This window comes from Arvicanthis niloticus, chromosome 30 (assembly GCF_011762505.2).
Source record: "Arvicanthis niloticus isolate mArvNil1 chromosome 30, mArvNil1.pat.X, whole genome shotgun sequence".
In the NCBI taxonomy this organism is placed as follows: Eukaryota; Metazoa; Chordata; class Mammalia; order Rodentia; family Muridae; genus Arvicanthis; species Arvicanthis niloticus.
Window position 1 is genome coordinate 296,186 of NC_133438.1, and position 23,907 is coordinate 320,092.

Here is a 23,907-nt window from a genome sequence, read left to right on the forward strand (position 1 = left end):
GCCAGCCCACTGTCCATCAAAGGGATGATTTCCCCAGTGTTCACCACATGGACATTCTGTGTACCACAGGGATATCCTTACTACTGTCCACCACATGGGTGTCCTCCCCACTGTCCATCAAAGGGACGTTTCCCACTGTCCAACACAGGGACTTCCTTTCCAATGTGGGCCACAGGAACATCCTCCTGTGCACAACAGAAACGTCCTCACCACTGTCCACCACAGAGATGTCCTCCACCCTGTCCACCACAAGCACATCTTTTGCACTGTCCACCACAGGGATGTCCTCTAGTGCACCACATGAACATTTTCCCCACTGTCCAAATGTCGCCCTCCCCAGTGTCCACCACAGAGAATTCTTCCCCACTGTCCACCAGAGTGACATATTCCTCATGGTCCACCACAGGTATAGCATTTCCACTGTCTACCAAAGAGATGTGCTCCCCGCTGTCCAGCAAAGAAAAGTCCTTTCCACTGTCCACCACAGGGATGTCCTCCCCACTGTCCACCACAGACATGTCCTCCTCACTGTCCACAACAGGGAAGTCCTTTACACTGTCCACCACAGGGATGTCATCCCCTCTATCCACCACAGTGATATCCTCCCGTGCACTACAGGGTTGTCCTTCATCTTGTCCACCACAGGGACGTCCTCCTCAATGTCCACCACAGTGAAATCCTACCTACTATCCACCAGAGGAAAGTTCTCACCATTGTCCACTACAGGGACATCCTCTCCAGTAAAGCACAGGGACCTCCTTCCCACTCTCCACTACAGTCATGTCCTTGCCACTCTCCATCAAAGGGATGTACTCCCCATTGTATAGCATAGGGATGTCCTCCTCACTCTCCGCCACAGGGGAGTCCTCCCCAGAGTCCACCAGAGAGACGTCTTCCACACTGTCCACCACAGGGACATCCTTTCCACTGTCCACCAGAAGGATGTTTTGCCAATGTCCATCAAAGAGACATCATCCCCACTCTCCACCAAAGGTAAATCCTCCGCACTGTTCAACACAGGAACATCCTCTCCCATGTACACCAAAAAGATGTCCTCCCAACTGTCCACCACAAAGTTGTTCTCCCTACTGTCCATCATAGGAATATTCTATTTGCTGTCCAGCACAGGGATGTCCTCCCATCAACCACAGGGATGTCCTCTCCACTGTTCACAACAGGAACATCCTCCCCATGGTCCACCAGAAAAAAATCTTTTCCACTGTCCAACACTGAGATGTCCTCCTCATTGTCCACTAGAGAGAAGTCCTCCCCACTGTCCACCACAGAAATGTCCTGTGTACTGTAAACCACAGGGATGTCCTCCCCACTATCCTACACAAGGACATCCTTTCCACTGTCTAACACAGGGATGTCCACCTCACTGTCAAACACAAAGATGTTTTACCCACTGTCCACCACAGGGATGTCCTCTCCACTGTAAATGACAGGGAAGTCTTCTCCACTGTCCAACATAGAGATGTCTTCCTTACTGTCCACCACAGGGATGACCTCCCCAGTGTCTACCACAGAGATGTGCACCTACTGTTCACCACAGAAAAGTCCTTCCCACTGTCCATCACAGGGATGTCCTCTCCACTGTCCACCACAGAAATGTCCTCCTCACTGTCCACAACAGTGAAGTCCTCCACACTGTCCAGTACAGGAACCTTATCCACACTGTCCACCACAGGGTCTTCCTCCAATGTACCACAGGGTCTTTCTCACCAATTTCCTTCAAAGTGGCATCTGTCAGAAGCCAGGACTCTCGCCTCTTCCCTTCACCCCCTACCTCTCCCCACCTGCACAACGTCCCCTGCAGCTTCATCCTGCCTGGCAAACACAAGGTCTGGTTTGGCAGCTGCAGATAGACTCAAAGCAGTGTACCGTGTCTTCTGAGAAAAGCAGTGTACTATGTCTTCAGAGAAAAGCAGGTAGACCACAAAATGTTTTAGGGCTCAGGCCAAGAAGATTCTGTACTTTTCCACCACCTGGCCCCTCTTACCCCTTCCCCTTGTAAAATGTATTATAAAAAGGCGCTTTGCGCCCAAATACACAGATCTTGACAAGCAATTGCTTCCTTGAGTCCTTTCCCTCTCTTGCCCTTTCTTTTTTTAGGTTTTGGTCCTCCTCACGCCCAGGAATTAATAGGATCCACGGGTCGGGTCAGGCATTCTCAACACTGACCACCACAAAGACTTCCTCCATACTGTCCAGTACAGAGATGTTTTTCCCATTGCACACCACAGGGACATCTTCCCCACTGTCCAACACAGGGATGACCTCCTGTGCTCCACAGTTACTTCCTCCCAACTGTCCACCACAAAGACCTCCTCCCCACTGTCCACCACAGAGATGTTCTCTTTACTGTCCACTACAGGGATGTCCTCCTTTGCATCACCACAACGTCCTCCCAATTTTTCCCCACATATGTCTCCCCCCAGTCCACCACAGGTACTTCCTCCTCACTTTACACCACATATATGCCCTACCCACTCTCCACCACAAAGTTGTCCTAGCCATGGTCCACCACAAAAAAGTCCTCCTGTGTATCACAGAGACATCCTCCCCACTTTCCTTCACAGAGGCGTCTTTCCCATTGAACACCACTGGACATCCTCCATACTGTCCACCAAAAAGATTCCCTACCCACTGTCCAAATCAGAGACATTCTCCCCACAGTCCACCACAGGGACATCCTCCTATGTACCACAGAGTTTTCCACCCCAGTGTCCACCACAGAAATATCCTCCCAACTATCCACCACAGGGAAGTCCTTTGACTGTCCATTTTAGGGACATCCTCCACACTGCCCACCACAGTACATCCTCCTCTCTGTCCACCACAGGGATGTCCTCACTACTGTCTACCACTGGAACGTCCTTTCAACTTTACAGCACAAGGACATCCTCCCCACTGTCCACCACAGAAACATCCTCCAAACTGTCCACCACAAGGACATCCTCTTCACTGTCAACCCCACTGAAATCCTCCCCAATGTCCATCACTTGGATATCCACCCCACTGTCCACCACAGGGATTTCCTCCTCACTGTCCAGCAGAGGGAAGTCCTCCCAAGTATCCACAACAGGGATGTCCTCCTCACTGTCCAACAGATAGAAGTCCTACACACTGTTTACCTAAGGGACACCCAACCCCGTCCATTACAGGATTATCCTCTCTATTGTCTGCTTAGGGAACTCCTCCCCACTGTTCACCACAAGGACATCCTTTCCACTATCCACCACAGGTTCGTTTTCCTCTCTGTCTCCCATAGAGATGTCCTCACTACAGTCCACCTCGGGAACATCCTTTCCACTGTCCACCACAGAGACATGCTCCTCACTGTCCAGCCCTTGGACATCCTTCTCTCTGTCACCGACAGAGATGTCCTCTGCACTGTACACCACAGGAACATCCTCTTTATTGTCCACCAAAGGGATATCCTCTTCAGAGCCCACCCCACTGAAACTTTCCCAACTGTTCATCACAGGGAGGTCCTCTTTACTGTCCACCACAGTGATTTCCTCCTCACTTTCCACCAGAGGGAAGTCCTCCCAACTGGACAGGGACATTCTCCTCACTTTCCACAAGAAAGAAGTCTTACACACTGTTTCCATAAGGACATGCACCTCACTGTTCACCATAGGGATATCCTTTCCACAGTTTACCAGAGGCATGTCTTCCAAACTTTCCACCACAGGGACATCCTCCCGACTGTCACCCACAGGGATGCCCTTTCCACTGTCCACCACAAAGATGTCCTCCTCACTGTCCACAACAGGGAAGTCCTGCCAACTGTCCACTACAGGGATATCTTCCCCACTATCCATCACAGGTAAGTCCGCTGCACTGTCCTCAACACAGAAGTCCTTCACACTGTCCACTCAGGGATGTCCTCCTTACTCTCAACCACAGGGATGTCCTCCCCAGTGTCCTCCACACATTCCACCACAGGGACATCATACCCACTGTCCACCATCAGGATGTATTTCCCACTGTCCACCAAAGAAACAATGCATGGCTAGCTAATACAGTGTTTATACCAAAATCAAAGAACACATCTTTAACATAGTATACAAAAAAAACCACAATGCTTGTCTGGCTACTACAGTGTTTATACCAAAATCAAAATAAGACGTCTTAACTCAAACTGCACAAGTAATGTGTTTTTAGTGTTTCAGCTCTCTAATAGTTGTGTTTAACTCATGTAGTACACATGCTTTTCTCCTTGGTTATTTTTAAAGACGGGAAGTGCCTTACACTGTATCATGCGTTTTAGGTGCAATAGAGATACTTATTTGTACATAGTTTACATAACAAAAAACAATGCATGGCTGGCTAATACACTGTTTATACAAATCAGAAAAACATGTCTTAATTCAAACTGCACAAGTAATGTGTATTTAGTGTTTTCAGCTCCCTAATAGTTGCCTCTAACTCAGGTATTACACATGCTATCCTTTTGGTGTATTTATACAGAGTGGTACTGCATTACATTGTATTATGCATTTTAGCTGCAATAGAGGTACTTATTTGTAATTGGTATATAAAAAAATGAACAGTGCTTGGCTGGCTACTACAGTGTTTATACCAAAATCAAAATAACACGTCTTAACTCAAACTGCACAAGAAACGTGCATTTGGTGTTTTTAGGTCTCTAACAGTTGTCTTTAACTCAGGTGGTACATATGCTTTTCTACTTGGTTATTTTACAGATAAGAACTGCTTTACATTTTATCATGTGTTTTAGCTGCAATGCAAGTACTTATTTGTACATGTTATACAAAATGAAGCAAAATAGTTTGCCAGCTACTAAAGTGTTTATACCAAAATAAAAAAAAAAAACATGTCTTAACTCAAACTGCACAAGTAAAGTGCATTTAGTGTTTTCAGCTGTTTAATAGTTGTCTTTAATGCATATAGTACACATGCTTTTCTTCTTGGGTATTTATAAAGATTGGCACTGCCTTACATCATAACAGGAGTTTTAGCTGCAATACAGGTACTTATTTCTACATAGTTTACATAACAAAGAACAATGCATGGCTGTATAATACACTGTTTACACGAAAATGAAAAGAAAACCTCTTAACTAAAACTTCACAAATAACATGCATTTAGTGTTTTCAGATCTCTAATAGTTGTGTTGAACTCATATAGTACACATGCTTTTCTCCTTGAGTATTTTTACAGACGTGGCCTGTTTTACATTGAGTCATGTGTTTTAACTGCAATACATGCACTTAGTTGTACATGGTAACAAAAGATGAATAATGCTTGGCCAGCAACTACAGTGTTTATACAAAACTCAAAATAACATGTCTTAACTCAAACTGCACAAGTATCTTGCATTTTGTGTTTTCAGCTCTTTAATAGTTGTGTTTATCTCACATAGTACACATACTCTTCTCCTTGGGTATTTTACAGACAGGAATTGCCTTACACTGTATCATGTGATTTAGCTGCAATACAGGTACTTATTTTTACATAGTATACATAACAAAGAACAATGCATGGCCAGCTAAGACACTGTTTATACCAAAATCAGGAAAAAAAAACATGTTTTATCTTAAACTGCACAAGTATCAAGCATTTAGTGTTTTCAGATTTCTAATAGTTGTATTTAAATCATGTAAAACACATGCTTTTCTCCTTGAGTATTTTTGCAGATGGGAACTGCGTTGCATTGTATCATGAGTTTTAGCTGAAATACAGGTACTTATTTGTGCATAGTATACAAAACAAAGAACAATGTTTGGCTGGTTATTAGTGTTTGTACCAAAATCAAAATAACACGTCTTAACTCAGACTGCACTAAAAATATACATTGAGTCTTTTCCACTTTCTAACATTTGTCTTTAACTCACGTAGTACACATGATTTTCTCCTTCACTATTTATACAGTTACATTCTCCTCACTTTCCACCACAGTAACATCCTTCAAACTCTACAAAACAAACATGTCCTCGCCACTATCCACCACAAAGATGTCCTCTGTACCACAGAGATTCCCTTTTCACTTTCCTCCACAGAGGCATCCTTGCCCCGTGCACCACAGCGACATCCTTTCCACTGTCCACCAAAAGAAAATCCTGTGCACCATAGTGATGTCCTCCCAACTGTCCATAACAGGGACATCCTCCACACTGTCCACTACAGGTATTTCCTCACCACTGTCCTGCACAGAGTTGTCCTACACACTGTAAACCACAGAAACTCCTCCCCACTGTACACTACAGGGATGTAGTCCCCAGGGTTCACAACAAAAACATCCTCCCCAATGTCCAATATGGGAAAGTCCTTTCTATGCCTACCACAGGGATGTCATCCTCAGTGTGTCCACCACAGAGAAGTCCTCCTGTGCACCACAAGTACACCCTCCCCACTGTCTACCACAGAGATATCCTCCCCACTGGCCAACACAGGAAAGTTCTCTTCACATTCCACCACAGGGAGGTCCTCCTCACTGTCCAGCACAGGCGTGTCCTTCCCAGTGTCCCCGACAGGGACACTATCTTCACTGTTCAACAAAGGGACGTCCTTCTGACTATCCACCACAGGGATGTACTCCCCAATATCGACCACAGGGACATTTACCTAATTGTCCACCACAGAAACTTCCTCCTGTGTACCACACAGACATCCACCCCACTGTCCACCACAGGGAAGTCCTCCCCACTCTCCACCACAGGTACATCCTGCTCACTGTCCACCACAGAGATGTGCTCACCACTGTCTACCACAAGGTCGTCCTCCTGTGCACCACCAGGACATCCTTCCCACTGTCCACCACATAGATGTCCTCTCCACTGTCCAACACAGAGACATTTACCCAATTGTTCACCACAGGAACATCCTCCTGTGAACCACACAGACGCCCACCCCACTGTCCACCACAGAGACATCCTCCCAACTCTCCACCACAGGTCCACCACACTGTCCACAACACATCCCAATGTCAACCACAGGAACATCCTCCTCACTGTCCACCACAGGGACGTCCTCCTCACTGTCCACAACAGAGGTGTCCTCTCCACTGTCTACTACAGGGACATTCTCCCCACTGTCCACCACAGGGACATCCACCCCACCATTCACGAAAGCAAAATCCTCCACACTGTCCACCACAGCGACAATTTCCCCACTGTCCACCACAGGGCCTTTCTCCACACTACACCACAGTGTCATCCTCCTGTGCATCAAAGGAATGTCCTCCCCACTGTCCATTAGAGGGACATCCTTCTCACTGTCCACCACAAAGATGTCCTCTCCACTGTCCACCACAGAGGTGTTCTCCCCACGGTCCACCAAACAGGCGTCCTCCACACTGTCCACAACAGTGTTATCCTCCCCACTGTCTGCCACAGGGACATCCTCTCCACTGTCCACCACAGGGATGTCCTCCTCACTGTCCATCACAGGACTGTCCATTGCTCTGTCTACCACAGGGACATCCTCCCCACTGTCCACCACAGGGAAGTTTTCTCCACTGTCCATCACATGAACATCTTCCACACTGTCCACTACAGAGACGACCTTTCTACTGTCCAACACACAAATGTCCTTCTAACAGTTCAAAACAGAGATGTTTTCCTCACAGTCTACCACAGAGATGTCCTCCTCACTGTCTACCACAGTGACATCTTCCACACTGTCCACCACAGAAACGTCCTCCGGTGCACCACAGGGACATCCTCCCCACTGTCCATCACAGGGACATATTTCCCACTGTCTGCCACAGGCACATCATTCCCACTGTCCACCACAGGTATGTTCTTCTCACTGTTCACCATAGTGAAATCCTCCCCACTGTCCATCAAAGGGACGTCCTCTCCACTGTTCCTCACAGGAAGGTCCTGCTTCCTGTCCAACACAGGGTTGTCACCCTCACTTTCCACCATAGGGACAAACTCCCCACTATCCAACCCAAAGATATCCTCCAAACTCTCCAACATACATAAGTCCTCCTCATTGTCTAGAACAACGATGTCCTCCCCACTGTCCACCACAAAATGTCCTCCTCATTGTCCACCACAGGGAAGTCCTTCCCACTCTCCACCACAGAAACATCCTCCCCACTGTCCACAACAGAGACATCCTTCTTAATGTGCACCATGAGAACATCCTCCACACTGTACACCACAGGGATGTCTTCCTCACTGCTCACAACAGAAATGTCCTCTTCACTGTCTACCACAGGGACGTTCTCCCCACTGCCTTCCACAGGGACATCTATCTTCTCCACTGTCAACCACAGTGAAATCCTCTCCATGGTCCACCACAAAGACATTCCCAAACTGTTGACCACAGAGACTTCCTCCACACTTTCCAACAAAGTGTCATTCTCCTGTGCACCACCAGGACGTTCACTTCACTGTCCGTTACAGGGATATCCTCCCCAATTTCCACCACAGGGGTGTCCTTCCAACTGTCCAAAAATGGTACGTCCTTCACACTGTTTACCACAATAAGTGTCCTTCCAACTGTCCACAACAGGAACATACTCCCCAATGTCCACCACTCAGTCAACCTTCGCACTGTCCACCACTGGGATGTCCTTCCTACTTACCACCAAAGTCTCATCCTTTCCAATGTCCTCCACATTGATATTCTCCCCACTGTCCACCACAGAAATGTCCTCCCCACTGTTCACCACAGGGATGTCTTCGCCACTGTCCACCACAGGGACATCCTCCTGTACACCACAAGAACTTCTTTTCCACTTTCCCCCAAAGAGATGTCCTTTCGACTGTCCACCAACAGGGACATCCTCCCCACTGTCCACCACAAGAACGTTCTCCTCACTGTCCACCACAGGCCGATTATTTTCACTGACCACCACAAAGACATCCTCCACACTCTCAACAACAGGGACGTTCTTCCCTTGTCCACCACAAGGACGTCCTCCCCACTGTCCACCACAGGTAGGTCCTCTTCACTGTCTTCAACAAATAAGTTCTTCCCACTCTCCACTCAGGGATGTCCCCCTTACTGTCAACAACAGGGACCTTCTTTCCAGTGTCCATCAGAGGGACATCCTCCACACTATCCACCACAAGAATGTCCTCCCCACTGTCCACCAAATTGACAATGCATGTCCGGCTAATACAGTGTTTATACCAAAATCAAATTTTGTGTTTTCAGCTCTCAAATACTTGTCTAAAACTCAGGTAGTACACATACTTTACTTTTTGTGTATTTATACAGACAGGTACTGCCTTACATTGTATCATGTGTTTTAGCTGCAATACAGGTACTTATTTGTAAATGGTATACAAAATAAAGAACAATTCTTGGCCGGCTAATACAGTCTTTATACCAAAATCAAAAGAAGACGTCTTAACTCAAACTGCACAAGAAACGTACATTTAGTGTTTTTCACTCTCTAATAGTTGTCTTTAACTCAGGTAGTACACATGTTTTTCTCCTTTGGTATTAATACAAGTGCATACTTCTCACTTTCCACCACAGAAACATCCTTCAAACTCTTCACCACAAAGATGTCCTCCTTTATACCACAGAGACTTCCTCTCCACTTGCCTCCACAGAGAAGTCCTCCCATTTGACCACCACAGGGACATCCTCCACACTCTCCACCAAAGAGATGTCCGACCCACTGTCCACCAAAGAGACATATTCCCCACTGTCCACCATGAGAACTTAATCCTGTGTACCATAGTGACATCCTCCCCACTGTCCAAAACAGAAGAATCTTCCCAATGTCCATCATAGGGTCATCCTACACACTGTCCACCACAGATATGTCCTTCCCACTGTCCAGCACAGAGATGTCCTCCACACTGTAAACCACAGAAAAGTCCTCCACACTGCCCACCACAGGAACATATTTCTGTGTTCCACAGGGACGTCCTCCCCACTGTTCACCACAGAGAGATTCTCTCACTGTCCACCACATGGACTTACTCTCCACTGTCCACCAAAAAACTTCCTCCCCACTGTCCATTACAGTGGCATCCTCCCCATTGACCACCACAGAAAACTTCTTCCCACTGTCCACCACAGGGATGTCCTCTCCACTGTCGACCACAGTGACATCCTCCTGTGCACCACAAGGACGTCCACCCCACTGTCCACCACAGAAATGTCCTTTTCACTGTCCACCACAGGGGCATCCTTTCCAATCCCATCCACAGGGACATCCTTCCCACTGTCCATCACAGGGATGTCCTCCCTACTGTCCACGATAAAAACATTCTCTGTACTGTCCACCACAGAAACGTCCTCCTGCGTACCACAGAACTGTCCAACCCACTGTCCACCAAAAAAACATCCTCCCCACTGTCCATTTTAGAGACGTCCTTCCCATTGTTCACCACAGGTATGTCCTTCCGTCTGTCAGCCACAGGGATGTCCTCCTCACTGTGCACCACACAGGTTTCCTCCCCAATGTCCACCACAGCAACATCTTCTCCACTGTCCACCACAGGAACGTCCTTCCCACTGTCCACCACAGGTATGTTCTTTCCACTATCCACCACAGAAACATCCTTCTACTGTCCAACACAGGGACATCCTCCCCACTGTTCATCACAGTTAATTTCTCCTATATACAACAGGGTCGACCTTACCCCTGTCAACCACATGGGTGTCCTCCCCACTGTCCACCATAGGGTCTTGCACCCGACTGTCCACCACATGGACATCCCTGACACAGTGCACCAAAAGGACATCCTCCTGTGCATCACAGGACATCCTCACACCACAGAGATGTCTTCCACAATTTCCACCACAGGGACTTTCTCCACACTGTCCACCACAGGGACTTTCTCCACACTGTCCACCACAGGGACGTCCTACCCACTATTCACCACAGGGATGTCCTCCCAACTGTCCACCACAGTGAAATTCTGCACACTGTCCACCACAAAGGGATCCTCCCTACTTTCTACCATAGGGACATCCTCCCTACAGTTTACCACAAGGACATCCTTTTCACTGGGCAACACAGAGATTTCGTACCCACTGTCCACCACAGGGACATCTTACCCACTGCCCACCACAAGGACGTCCTCCCCACTGTTTACCACAGAAAATCTTTTTCACTGTCCACCACATGGACTTCCTCCCCACTGTCCAACACATGAAAATCCTTCCCACTCTCCACCAGAAACAATCTTCCCACTGTTCACCACAGTGATGTCCTCCCTGCTGTCCATCAAAAGGGTGTCCTCCCCACTGACCAAAGTTGTGATATCTTCCCAACCATCCCCCACAGGGATGACCTCCCCACTGACTACTAAGGGATGTTTTCCCCACTGTCCACCACAGGGACATCCTCTTGTGCACCACAAGGAAATCCTCCCCACAGCCCACCACAGAGATGTCCTTTCCTCTGTCCACCACAGGGATGCCCTCACCATTGTATGCCACAGGGACGACCTTCCCACTGTCCACCTACATTCTCCTTAATGTACACCACAGAAATATTCTTCCCACTGTTCACCACAGGAACAGCTTTCTCTGTACCACAGAAAAGTCCACCCCACTGTTCATCACAGAAATATGCTCACCAATGTCTACCACAGGGTCATCCTCCCCAGTGACCACCAGAAGGACATCTCTCCAGTGTCCATCACAAAAATGTCATTCCCAATATCCACCACAGGTATGTCCTCCTCAATGTCCAAAACAGTGATGTCCTCACTGCCCACCACGGGGACATTCTGTCCACTATCCACCACAGGGACATCCTCCTTTAAACCACAGGGACATCCTTACCACACTCCACCACAAGGACATCCTCCACTTTGTCCACAACAGTTACATCCTCCCCACAGTCCACCAAATGGATGTCCTCCCCACTCTCCACCACAAGGACTTCTTCCTGTGCACCACAAGGATGTCCTGCCCAGTTTCCACAACAGAGATGTCCTTTCCACAGTCTACCAGAGGGATAAGGTTTCTACTGTCCACAACAGGGACATTATCCTCACAGTCAACCATAGGCACAGCCTTCCCACTGTCCACCACAGGGACCTCCTACATACTGTCAACCACAGGGACATCCTTCCCACTGTCCACAACAGGGACGTCCTCCATACTGTCCACCATAGGGATATTCTCCCCACTGTCCACCACAGGGACGTCCTCCTGTGTACCACAGAGATGTCCACCCAGCTGTCCAACACAGAAACGTCCTCCCCACTGTCCACCACATGGAAGTCCTCCCCACTGTCCAGCTTAAATATGTCCTCCCCACTGTCCACCACAGGCATGTGCTCCCCACTGTCCACCACATATATAACCTCCTCACTGTCCACCAAAGAGATATACTCACCACTCTCCACCACAGGAACATCCTCCTGTGCACCACAAGGACATCCCCTTCACTGTCCACCACAGGGATGTTTTCCAAAATTTCCATCACAGGTACATCCTTCTCACTGTCCACTACAGAGATGTCCTCAACAGTGTCCACCACATGTACGTCCTTCTGTGCACCACAAGGATGTCCTCTCCACTGTCCACAACAGAGATGTCCTTCCCTGCCCTCCAAAGAAACATCCTCCCTCCTGTCAATCACAGGGACATCTTCCCCACTGTCCACCTCAAGAACGTCCACTCCACTGTTCTCCAGAGGGACATCCAGCCCACTGTCCACCACAGGGACATCCTTCCCACAGTCCACCACAGAAATTATTCCCTGCTGTCCACCACAGGGATGTCCTCCCCACTGTCAACCACAGGGGAATCCACCTCTCTGACCACCACCAGCATGTCCTCCACACTGTCTAAGACAAAGATATCTTTTCCAATGGTCATCACAGGGACATTCTCCCCATTGTCCACTACAAGGACATCCTCTTGTGTACCACAGAGTCATCCGCCTCACTGTCCACTACAGAAAAGTCCTCCCCACAGTCCACCATAGGGAAGTCTTTCTTACTGTTAATCTTAAAGATTTCCTCCCCACTGTCACCACATGAATATTTTTTCTACTGTCCACCACAGGCATGTCCTCTTCACTGTCCACCACAGAGATGTCCTCCCCAGTGTCCACCACAGGGACATACTTTCCACTGTCCACCACAGGGACATCACCCCACAGTTCAACACAGGTATTTCCTCCCCAGTGTCCACTGCAGGGACAAGCTCCTGTGTACAACAGGGACTTCCTCTGCACTGTCCCCACAGGGACATCTTCCCCACTGTTCAAATCAGAGACATCCTTCCCAATGTCCACCACAGGGATGTACTTTCCACTGTCTGTCACAGGGATGTCCTCCCCACTGTCAACCACAGAGACATCTTCCCTACTGTTCACCACAGGGACATAAACTGTACACGATATGGGCTTGCTTGGTCCAGCACATGAACATCCTTGCCACTGTCCATCAAAATGACATTCTCATGTGCATGACAGGACATCCTCACACTGTCTGCAAAAGAGATGCCCTTCCCAATGTCGAAAAGGACCTCCTCCCAACTGTCCACCACAATGGAAGCCTCACTAGTGTCCACATCAGGGACGGCAACCCCACTGTCCCCCAAAGGGATATCCTCCCAACTGCCCACCAAAAAGACATCCTTCTCACTGATGACCACAATGACATCCTCCTCACTGTCCAAGACAAAGATATTGTTCCAACTTTTTAACACAGGGATGTCCTCCCCACTGTCCACCACAGGGACATCCTCCCCACTGTACAACACAGTGTCATCCTCCTGTGCACCACAGGGACATCCTCCCAAATGTCCACCACAGGAACAACCTCCCCACTGTCCATCACAGGGTCATCCTTTTCACTGTCCACCACAGAGAGGTCCTCTAAACTGTCCACCACATGTGGAGGAACATCCTCCACACTGTCCACCTCTGTGACATCCTACCCACTGTCCAACAGAGTGAAATACTCCCCACTGTCCACACAGAGATGTCCTTCCCACTGTCCTTCACAGGGATGTCCTCCCCACTGTCCAAAATAGTGACATACTACCCACAGTTCCCCCCAAAGAGGTCCTCTCTACTGTCCTACATATGTATGTCCTCCTCACTGTCAACCAGGATGTCCTCCCCATTGTCCATCACAGGAAAATTTTTCCACTGTCCACCACAGGGACATTCTTCTCATGGTCCATCACCAAAACCTCCTCCCCACTGTCCAGCACACGGATGTCCTCCTCAATGTCCACCACAGGGACATCCATTTCACTTTCCACCACAGAAATGTTCTTCAAATTGTCCACCACAGGTTACGTACTTTTTATTGTTCACCACAGCAACATCCTCCAGTGCACCACAGGAACGTCCTCCCAACTGTCCACTATCAGGACATCCTACCCACTGTCCACCCCTGGGATGTCCTCCCGACTGTCAACCACAGGGACATACTCCCTACTGCCAACCACTGGTACGTCCTGTTCATTTTCCTCAACATTGAAGTCCTCCCACTCTCCACTCAGGGATGTCCTCCTTACTGTCCTTAGAAAAGTCCACCTTACTATCCACCGTGATGTCCTCCCCAGTGTCCACCACAAGGACATCCTCCCCAGTCTCCACCACAAGGACGTCATACCCACTGTCCACCACAGCAATGTCCTTCCAACTGTCCACCAAAGGGACAATGCATGGCCTGCTAATACAGTTTTTATACCAAAATCAAAATAACAGGCCTTAACTCAAATTACACAATAAAGTTCATTTAGTGTTTTCAGCTCTCTAAGAGTTGTTTTAAACTCGGATAGTACATATGCGTTTTTTCTTTGTTATTTTTAAAGATGGGAACTGCCTTCAATTGAACCATGCATTTTAGCTGCAATATAGGTGCTTATTTGTACATGGTATACAAAACAAAGAACAATACTTGGCCAGCTATTATATTGTTTATACCAAAATCAAAAGAACACATCTTAACTCAAACTGCACAAGTAATGTGTATTTAGTATTTTCAGGTCCCTAATTCTTGCCTTTAACCCAGGTAGTACACATGCTTTTCTTTTTTGTGTATTTATACAGATGGGTACTGCATTACATTGTATTATGTGTTTTAGCTGCAATAGAGGTACTCATTTATAATTGGTATACAAAAAATGAACATTGCTTGGATGGCTACTACAGTGTTTATTCCCAAATCAAAATAACACATCTTAACTCAAACTGCACAAGAAACGTGCAGTTAGTCTTACAACTCTCTAATAGTTGTGTTTAACTCAAGCAGTACACATGCTTTTCTATTTGTGTATTTATAAAGACGGTTACTGCCTTACATTGTATCATGCATTTTAGCTGCAATACTGGTACTTATTTGTACAATAAAAGGACAATGCTTGGATGGCTACTGCAGTGTTTATACCAAAATCAAAAGAACAAGTCTTAACTCAAACTGCACAAGTAACGTGCATTTGGTGTTTTCAGCTCTCTAATAGTTGTGTTTAACTTATGTAGTACACATGCTTTTTTCTTTTGGTATTCATACAGGTATGTCCTCCTCACTTTCCTCTACAGAAAACATCCTTAAAACTGTCCACTACAGATATGTCCTAACCACTGTCCACCACAAAGACATCCTCCTGTATACCACAGAGACATCCTCCCCACTTTCCTCCACTGAGGATTCCTCCCCATTGACCACCACAGGGATGTCCTCCACACTGTCCACCAAAGAGACGTCCTCCCCACTGTCTATCACAGTGATATCTTCCCCACTGTCCACCACAAGGACTTAATCCTGTACACCATAGTGATGTCCTTTCCACTGTCCACCACAGAAGAATCCTCCCCACTTTCCACCACAGGGTCATCCTCCACACTTTCCACCACTGGTATGCTTTTCAACTGTCCAGCACAGAGATGTCCTCCACATTGTAAACCACAGGGACATCCTATACACTATCCACCAAAGGGATGTACTCCTTTGTACCACAGTGATGTCCTCCTCACTGTTCACCACAAGGACGTCCTTCATCCTGTCCAAGACAGAGATGTCCTCCCCACTATTTACCAGAGGGACATCATCCACACTCTCCACCACAGGGACATCCTCACCATTGTCCACCAAAGAAACTTTCTCCCCACTCTTCATCACAGTGTCGTACTCCCCATTGACCACCACAAAAAACTTCTCACCACTGTCCACCACAGAGACATCCACCCCAATGTCCACGACAGAAATGTACTCCCACTGTCCATTTTAGAGATGTCCTCCCAACTGTCCACCACAGGTATGTCTTACCCACTCTCCACCACAGACATGTCTTCACCACAGTCCACCAGAAGGACGTTCTTTCCACTGTCCTGCACAGGGACATCCTCCCCACTGTCCACAACAGGGATGAACTCCCCACTGTTTAAAACAGAGAGATCCTTCCCACTGTCCACTAAAAAGACGTACTTCCCACTGTCTGCCACAGGGATTTTCCCCACTGTCCATGACTGGTATGTTCTTCCCATCATCCACTACAGAGACATCCTCCGCCCTGTCCACCACAGGGACATTCTCCACACTGTCCACCACAGGGACGTCCTCCTGAGCACCATAGGTACGTCCTACCCACTGTTCACAAGGATGTCCTCCCAACTGTCCACCACAGTTAAAACCTCCATACTGTCCACCACAGGGACGTCTTCCCCAAGTCCAACACAGGGAAGGCCTCCTCACTCTGCACAACAGAGATTTTCTAACCACTGTCCACCCCACAAATGTCCTCCTCACAGTCCACCACAATGATATCCTCTCCACTTTCCACCACAGAGATGTCTTCCCCACTGTCCACCAAAGGGACATCCTACCCACTGTCCACCACAGGAGCGTCCTCCCCACTGTCCACCACAGGTATGTCCTCCCCACAGTCCACAACATGGATTTCCTCCCCACTTACCATCACAGAGATGTCCTCCTGTGCACCACAAGGTCATCTTTTCCACTGTCTACCACAGAGATGCCTTTTCCACTGTCCACCACAGGGACGTCCTCCCCACTGTCCACCACAAGGACTTCCTCTTCACAGTCCACCACAGTGCCATTCTTCCTACTATCCACCACAGTGACATCTTCCCCACTGTCAACCAAGATACATCCTTCCCACTGTTCCCCACAGGTACATCCTCCCAACTGACCACCACAGGGATATTCTCCCCACTTTCCACCACAGAGATATCTTCTCATGTACCACAGAGAAGTCCACCCCATTGTCTACCACAGAAACATCCTCTCCACTGTACAGCACAAGGAAGTCCTTCCCAGTGTCCACCTTAGTGACGTGCTCTTCACGTTCTACCACAGGTACGTCCTTTCCACTGTCTACCTCTGGTACTTCCTACTCACAGTTTACCACAGAGATATCCTCCCCATGTCCAACACAGGAACGTCCTCCTGTGCACCACACAAACGTACTCTTCACTGTCCACCACAGGAACATCCTTTCCACTGTCCAACACAGGGACATCCTTTCACTGTCCAACATGGGCACATCTTCCTGTGTACTTCAGGGATGTTCTCTACTCTGTCCTCCACAGGGAAGTCCTCTCCATTTTCCACCACATGAACATCCTCCTCACTGTTCAAGAAGATATCATCTTCCCCACTGTCCATTGTCAGGAAAAATAAGGCTGGGGATCCTAGGGTTCCTCCCACCATGCTGTGGGTAGTCGGCTAGGAATGCTCTGGGTTCTTTCAGCTGGAAGTTGGGCCCAGCTGCTCAGTAACTGAAGGCCTCTCCTTGGCTCCTCATGGTTCCTCATGGCGGTGTGGCCCCAACACATGAGGAAGTCCTTGGGTTACCAAAACCAGTTTATTGACTTGGCAGATGGTAGATAGATCTGGAGGCATACCCCCTAAACCCAGGGTGGAACTGATTTAAAAGGGGAGGGGAGAAGGAGGGAAGGGCTGTGGAGGAATGTTTAATTGGCTCCACCTCTGACCTTCAGGTACCTCATTAATATGTAAATCTCTCTAGGGCCTGTTCACACCCTCCACCTGTGTACCTAACTGAAGGGTGAAGGTGGAATGGAGCTTAGACCTCGTGTTAGGCCTGACAGTCCACCACAGGGATGACCTCCCCACTGTCCAAAACAGAGACTTCCTCCCCACTGTCCACCACAGGGATGTACTTCCCACTGTTTGCCACAGGGGTGTTCTCCCCATTATCCACCACAGGTATGTTCTTTTCACTGTCCACCACAGAGACATCCTTCCCACTGTCCACCACAGTGACATCCTGTCAACTATCCACCACAGGGACATCCTCCCCACTGTTCACCACAGGTAAGTCCTCCTCTGTACAACAATGCCGTCCTTACAACTGTCCACAACATGGGCATCTTCCCCACTGTCCACCATAGGGTCTTGCTCTCCATTGTCCACCACATGGAAATCCTCACCACTGTGCAAAAAAATGCCTGTGCATCACAGGATGTCCTCGCACTGTCTACCAAGAGATGTCCTCCCAAATGTCCACAAGGACCTCCTCCCAACTATCTACCACAGTGAAATCCTCCCCACTGTCAAAAAGAGACATGCCCTCCCACTGTCCACCAAAGGGATATTCTCCCAACTCCCCACAACAGAGACATCCTATCCACTGTCCACCACAGGGATGTTCTCGCCATTGTACACCACAGGAATGTCGTCCACACTGTCTTTTCAAGTGAAATCCTTCCCACTGTCCACCACAGTGACCTCCTCTTTACCATCTACCACAGGGACATCCTCCCCACTGTCCACCACAGAAATATCCTCTCCAATATCCACCACAGGGGAGTCATCTTAACAGTTCAATAGGGAATATTCTACTCACTGTACACCACAGAGACATCCTCCCCACTGTCCAAACCAGTGTCATCCTCCTGTGCACCACAGGGACAACCTCCACACTGTCTACCACAGAAACGTCCTCCCCACTGTCCACCACAGTGAAATCCTCCCCACTGTCCACCACAGGGATGTCCTTCCCACTGTCCATCACAGGGACGTCCTCCCCACTGTCCACCTCAAAGACGTCCTTTCCACTTTGCACCATATGTATGTCCTCCTCATTGTCAACCTCAAAGACATCCTCCTCACTGTCCACAAAGACTTCCCTCCACTGTCCACCACAGGAAGTCCTCCCAATTGTCTACCACACGGAAGTCCTTCCCACTGCCAATCACAGGGACATCCTCCCCATGGTCCAGTACTGGGACATACTCCCCACTCTCCACAATATTGATCTCCTCCTCATTGTCCACTACAGGAAAGTCCTTTTCACTTTAAAACACAGAGATGTTCTCTGCACTGTCTACCACTGGGAGGCCCTCTTTCTTGTCCACCACAGGGACCAGAGGGACGTCCTCCCCACTTTCCACCAAAGGGGCATCCTCCCCACTGATCACCACAGTGATATCCTCCACACTCTCCACCACAAGGACGTCCTTCTGTACACCACAAGGATGTTATTTCCATGGTCCACAACAGTGATATTCTTTCTACTGTCCACCACAGAAACGTTCTCACCACTGTCCACCACAGAGATGTCCCCCTCACTGTCCACCACAGGCCTTTCCTTCCCATTGTCCACCATAAGGACATCTTTTCAAATGTCAACCACAGAGACATCCTTTTTACTGTACACCACAGGGACATTCTTGCCACTGTTCACCACAGGGACATACTCCTGTGTACCACAGAGATGTCCACCCCACTGTGCACCTCAGAAACATAATCCCCACTGTCCACCAAGAAAAGTCCTCCATACTGCCCACATTAGGAACATCCTCCTCACTATCCACCACAGGGATGTCCTCCAAACACTCCACCACAGGTATGTCCTTTTCACTATCCCCCACAGAGATATCCTTACCAATGTCCACCATGGGGGCATCTTTTCAACTGTTCACCACAGGGACATTCTCTCCACTGTCCACAACAGAGACATCCTCCCCACTGTCCACCACAGTGACATTCTATCTACTGTCCACCACACGAATGTCCTCCTCACTTTCCACCACTGAGATCTTCTCTGCACTGCCCACATAAAGGACATCCTTCTTATAGTCCACCACAGTGTTGTCCTCCTGTGCATAACAGGGGCATCCTCCCCACTGTCCACCACAAGGATGTCCTCCCCACTGTTCACCCCACTGAAATCCTTCCTACTGTCCACCACAAGTATGTCCTTCCCACATTCCACCCCAGGGATGTACTTTCCACTGTGTACCACAAAAATGTCCTTCTCACTGTCCACAACAAATAAATCCTCCCAACTGACAACCACAGGGACCTCCTTCTCACTGTTCTCAACAGTGAACTCCTCCCAAGTCTCCTCTCAGGGAAATCCTTTTTAGTGTCCATTCAGGGACATTCACCTTACTCTCCACCACAGGGACATCATCCCATATGTCCACCAAAAGGACTTCCTCCCCAGTGTCCACCACAGGAATGTCATATACACTGTCCAACAAAGGAATGTCCTTCCCACTGTCCACCAAAGGGACAATGCATGGTCGACTAAGACAGTGTTTATAATAAAATCAAAATAACACGTCTTAACACAAACTGCACAAGTAATGTGCATTTAGTGTTTCAGCACTCTAATCGTTGTCTTTAACTCACATAGTACACATGCTTTTCACCTTGAGTATTTTTACAGAGGGAACTGCCTTTCATCGTACCATGCATTTTAGCTGCAATATATGTACTTATTTGTACATGGTATACAAAACAAAAAACAATGCTTGGCCAGCTAATACAGTGTTTGTAACAAAATGAAAGAACATGTCTTAACTCAAACTGCACAGGTATCATGCATTTACTCTTTTCAGATCTCTAATAGTTGCCTTTAACTTAGGTAGTACACATGCTTTTCTTTTTTATACTTATACAGATGGGTACTGCCTTTCATTGTATCATGCATTTTAGCTTCAATACAGGTACTTATTTGTACATAGTATACATAACAAAGAACTATTCATGGCCGGCTAATACACTGTTTATAGCAAAAACATAAGTACCCATCTTAACTCAAACTGCACAAGTTACGTGCATTTAATAATTTCAGCTCTCTAACAGTTGTCTTAAATCATGTATGACACATGCTTTTTGTCCTTGGGTATTTTTACAGATGGGATCTGCCTTACATTGTATCATGTGTTTTAGCTGCAATACAAGTACTTATTTTTACATAGCATACAAAACAAAGAGCAATGTATCACAGGATAATACAGTGTTTATACCAAAATCAAAATAATAAGTTTTAACTCAAACTGCACAAGTAACGTGCATTTAGTGTTTTCAGTTCTATAATAGTTGTCTTTAATCATGTAGTACAAATGCTTTTCTCCTGTGGTATTTATACAGGTAAGTCCTCCTCACTTTCCATCACAGAAACCTTTTTTAAAAGGTCCACCACAAAGAAGTCCTCATCACTCACTGTCCACCACAAAAACATCCTCCTGTTTACCACAGAGACGTCTTCCCCAATTTCCTCCACAGATGCATCCTCCCCATTGACCACCACAGGGACGTCCTTCACACTGTCAACCAAAAAGATGTCCTTCCCACAGAAAAATCCTCTCTATTGTCTACTACTAGAACATCCTCCACACTGTCCACAACAGATATGTCCTTTCTACATTCCAGCACAGAGATGTCCTCCACATTGTTAACCACAGGGACGTCCTCCACACTCTCCACCACAGGAGTATAATCCTGTGTATGACAGGGATGTCCTCCCCACTGCCCAACATAGGGACGTATTCTTCACTGTCCACCAAAGTGTCATTATCCTGTACACCAAAGGGACGTCCTCCCCACTGTCCATTACAGGGACATCCTCCCTACAGTCCACAACAGAGTCATTCCTCCTCAGTGTCCACAATGGGTACATCCTTTTCAATGTCCACCACAGGGATGTTCTCCCCAGTGTCCACCATAGGTACATTCTTCCCATCATCCAACTCAGAGATGTCCACCCAATTGTTCAACAGAGAAATGTTTTCCCCAGTGTCCTCCACAGGGATGTACTTCCCACTCTCCAACACAGGGACATCCTCCCCATTGTGCATCACAGGGACATCTTCTTGTGCACAATAGGGACATCCTCACCACTGTCCAGCACAGAGATGTCCTCTGCACTCTCCACCATAGGGACATCCTTCCCACTGTCCACCACATGGTTGTCCTCCTGTGCACCACAGAAACATCCTCTCCACTTTCCACAAAGATGTCCTCCTCATTGTCCACTACAGAGAAATCCTCCCAATGGCCAACAGAGGGATGTTCTTCCCATGGTCTACCACAGGGACGTCTTCCCAACTGTTTACATCAGGGACATCCTCCCCACTGTACATCACAGGGACAGCCTACTTACTGTCCACCACAGGGATGTCATTCCAACTGTCCAACACAGGGACATACTCCATATTGTCCACCACAAATACATCTTCCCCACTGTTCAGCATACTTATGTTTTCCTCACTCTCAACCACAGGGAACTCCTCCCCACAGTTTACCAAAAGGACGTCCTTCTCACTGTTCACCACAAGGATGTCCTCCCCACTGTCATCCAGAGGGACATCCTCCCTACTGTCCACCACAGCGATATCCTCCCCACTCTGCAACACATGTATGTCCTCCCCATTTTCCACCACAGAAACATCCTCCCCACTGTCCACCACAGAAACATCCTCTGCACTGTCCAACACAGGGATGTCCTCCCAACTGTCCACCACATTTTCATTCTCCTGTGCACCACGGTAACGTCTTCCCCACTGCCCAGCAAAGGGACATCCTTCCTACTGTCCACCACAGTCATGTCCTCCTCACTGTATACCACAAGAAGTCCTCTGCATTGTCTACCACAGGGAAGTCCTTCCAACTGTACACCACAGACACATCCTCCACTCTTACCACCACAAGCACATCCTCCACACTGTCCAAGACAAAGATTTCCTCTATACTGTTCAGAACGGGGACATTCTCCCTACTATCCACCAAAGGGACATCCTCCACACTGTACATCACAGTGTTTTCTTCCTGTGCACCACATGGACGTCCTTCCCATGGTCCACCACAGGGCTCTATATCTCATTGTTCACCACAGAGATGTCCTCTCCACTGTCCACCACAGGTACATCCTATCTACTGTCCACCAAAGTGGCATCCGCCCCACTGTCCATCACAGTGATATACTCCCCACTGTCTACCACAAGGACGTTTTCTCCACAGTCCACCACAAGGATGTCTTCTCCACTGTTCACCACAGGGAGATTCTCCTTTGAACCCTCCCCACTGTCCACTGAAGAGTTGTCTTTTCCATTTTCCAAAACAGGGAGATCCTCCTCACTGTACATCACAGGAGCAACCTTCCCACTTACCACCACAAAAACATCCTCCTCACTGTTCAACACAGTGTCATCCTCCTGTGCTCCAAAGGGACGACCTCCCCACTGTCCACCACAGAGACATCATCTCCACATTCCACCATATGTATGTCCTCCTCACTGTCAATCACAAGGATGTCCTACCCACTGTCCACCACAAGGACATCCTTCCTGTTGTCCACTACAAGACATCCTCCCCCTTGTCCACCACAGAGAAGTCCTTCTGACTGTCCACCACAGGGAGATCTTCCTCATGGACCACCCCAGGAATGTTTTTCCATTGTCCACCACAGGGACGACCTCCTGTGTACCACAAGAATGTCTTCCCCATGTCCACCACCAGGACGTCCTCCTCACTGTACACCCCACTGAAATCCTCCACACTGTCCGCCACAGGGACATCCTTTCCACTGTCCACCAGAGGGATGAACTTCCCATTGTCCACCACAAGGATGTAATTCCCATTGTCCGCCACAGGGAAATTCTAGCCAGTGTCCTCCACAGAAACGTCTTTTCTACTGTCCACCAGAGGGAAGTCCTCTCCACTGTCCACCTCAGGGACATCCTCACCACAGTCCAGCACAGGAATA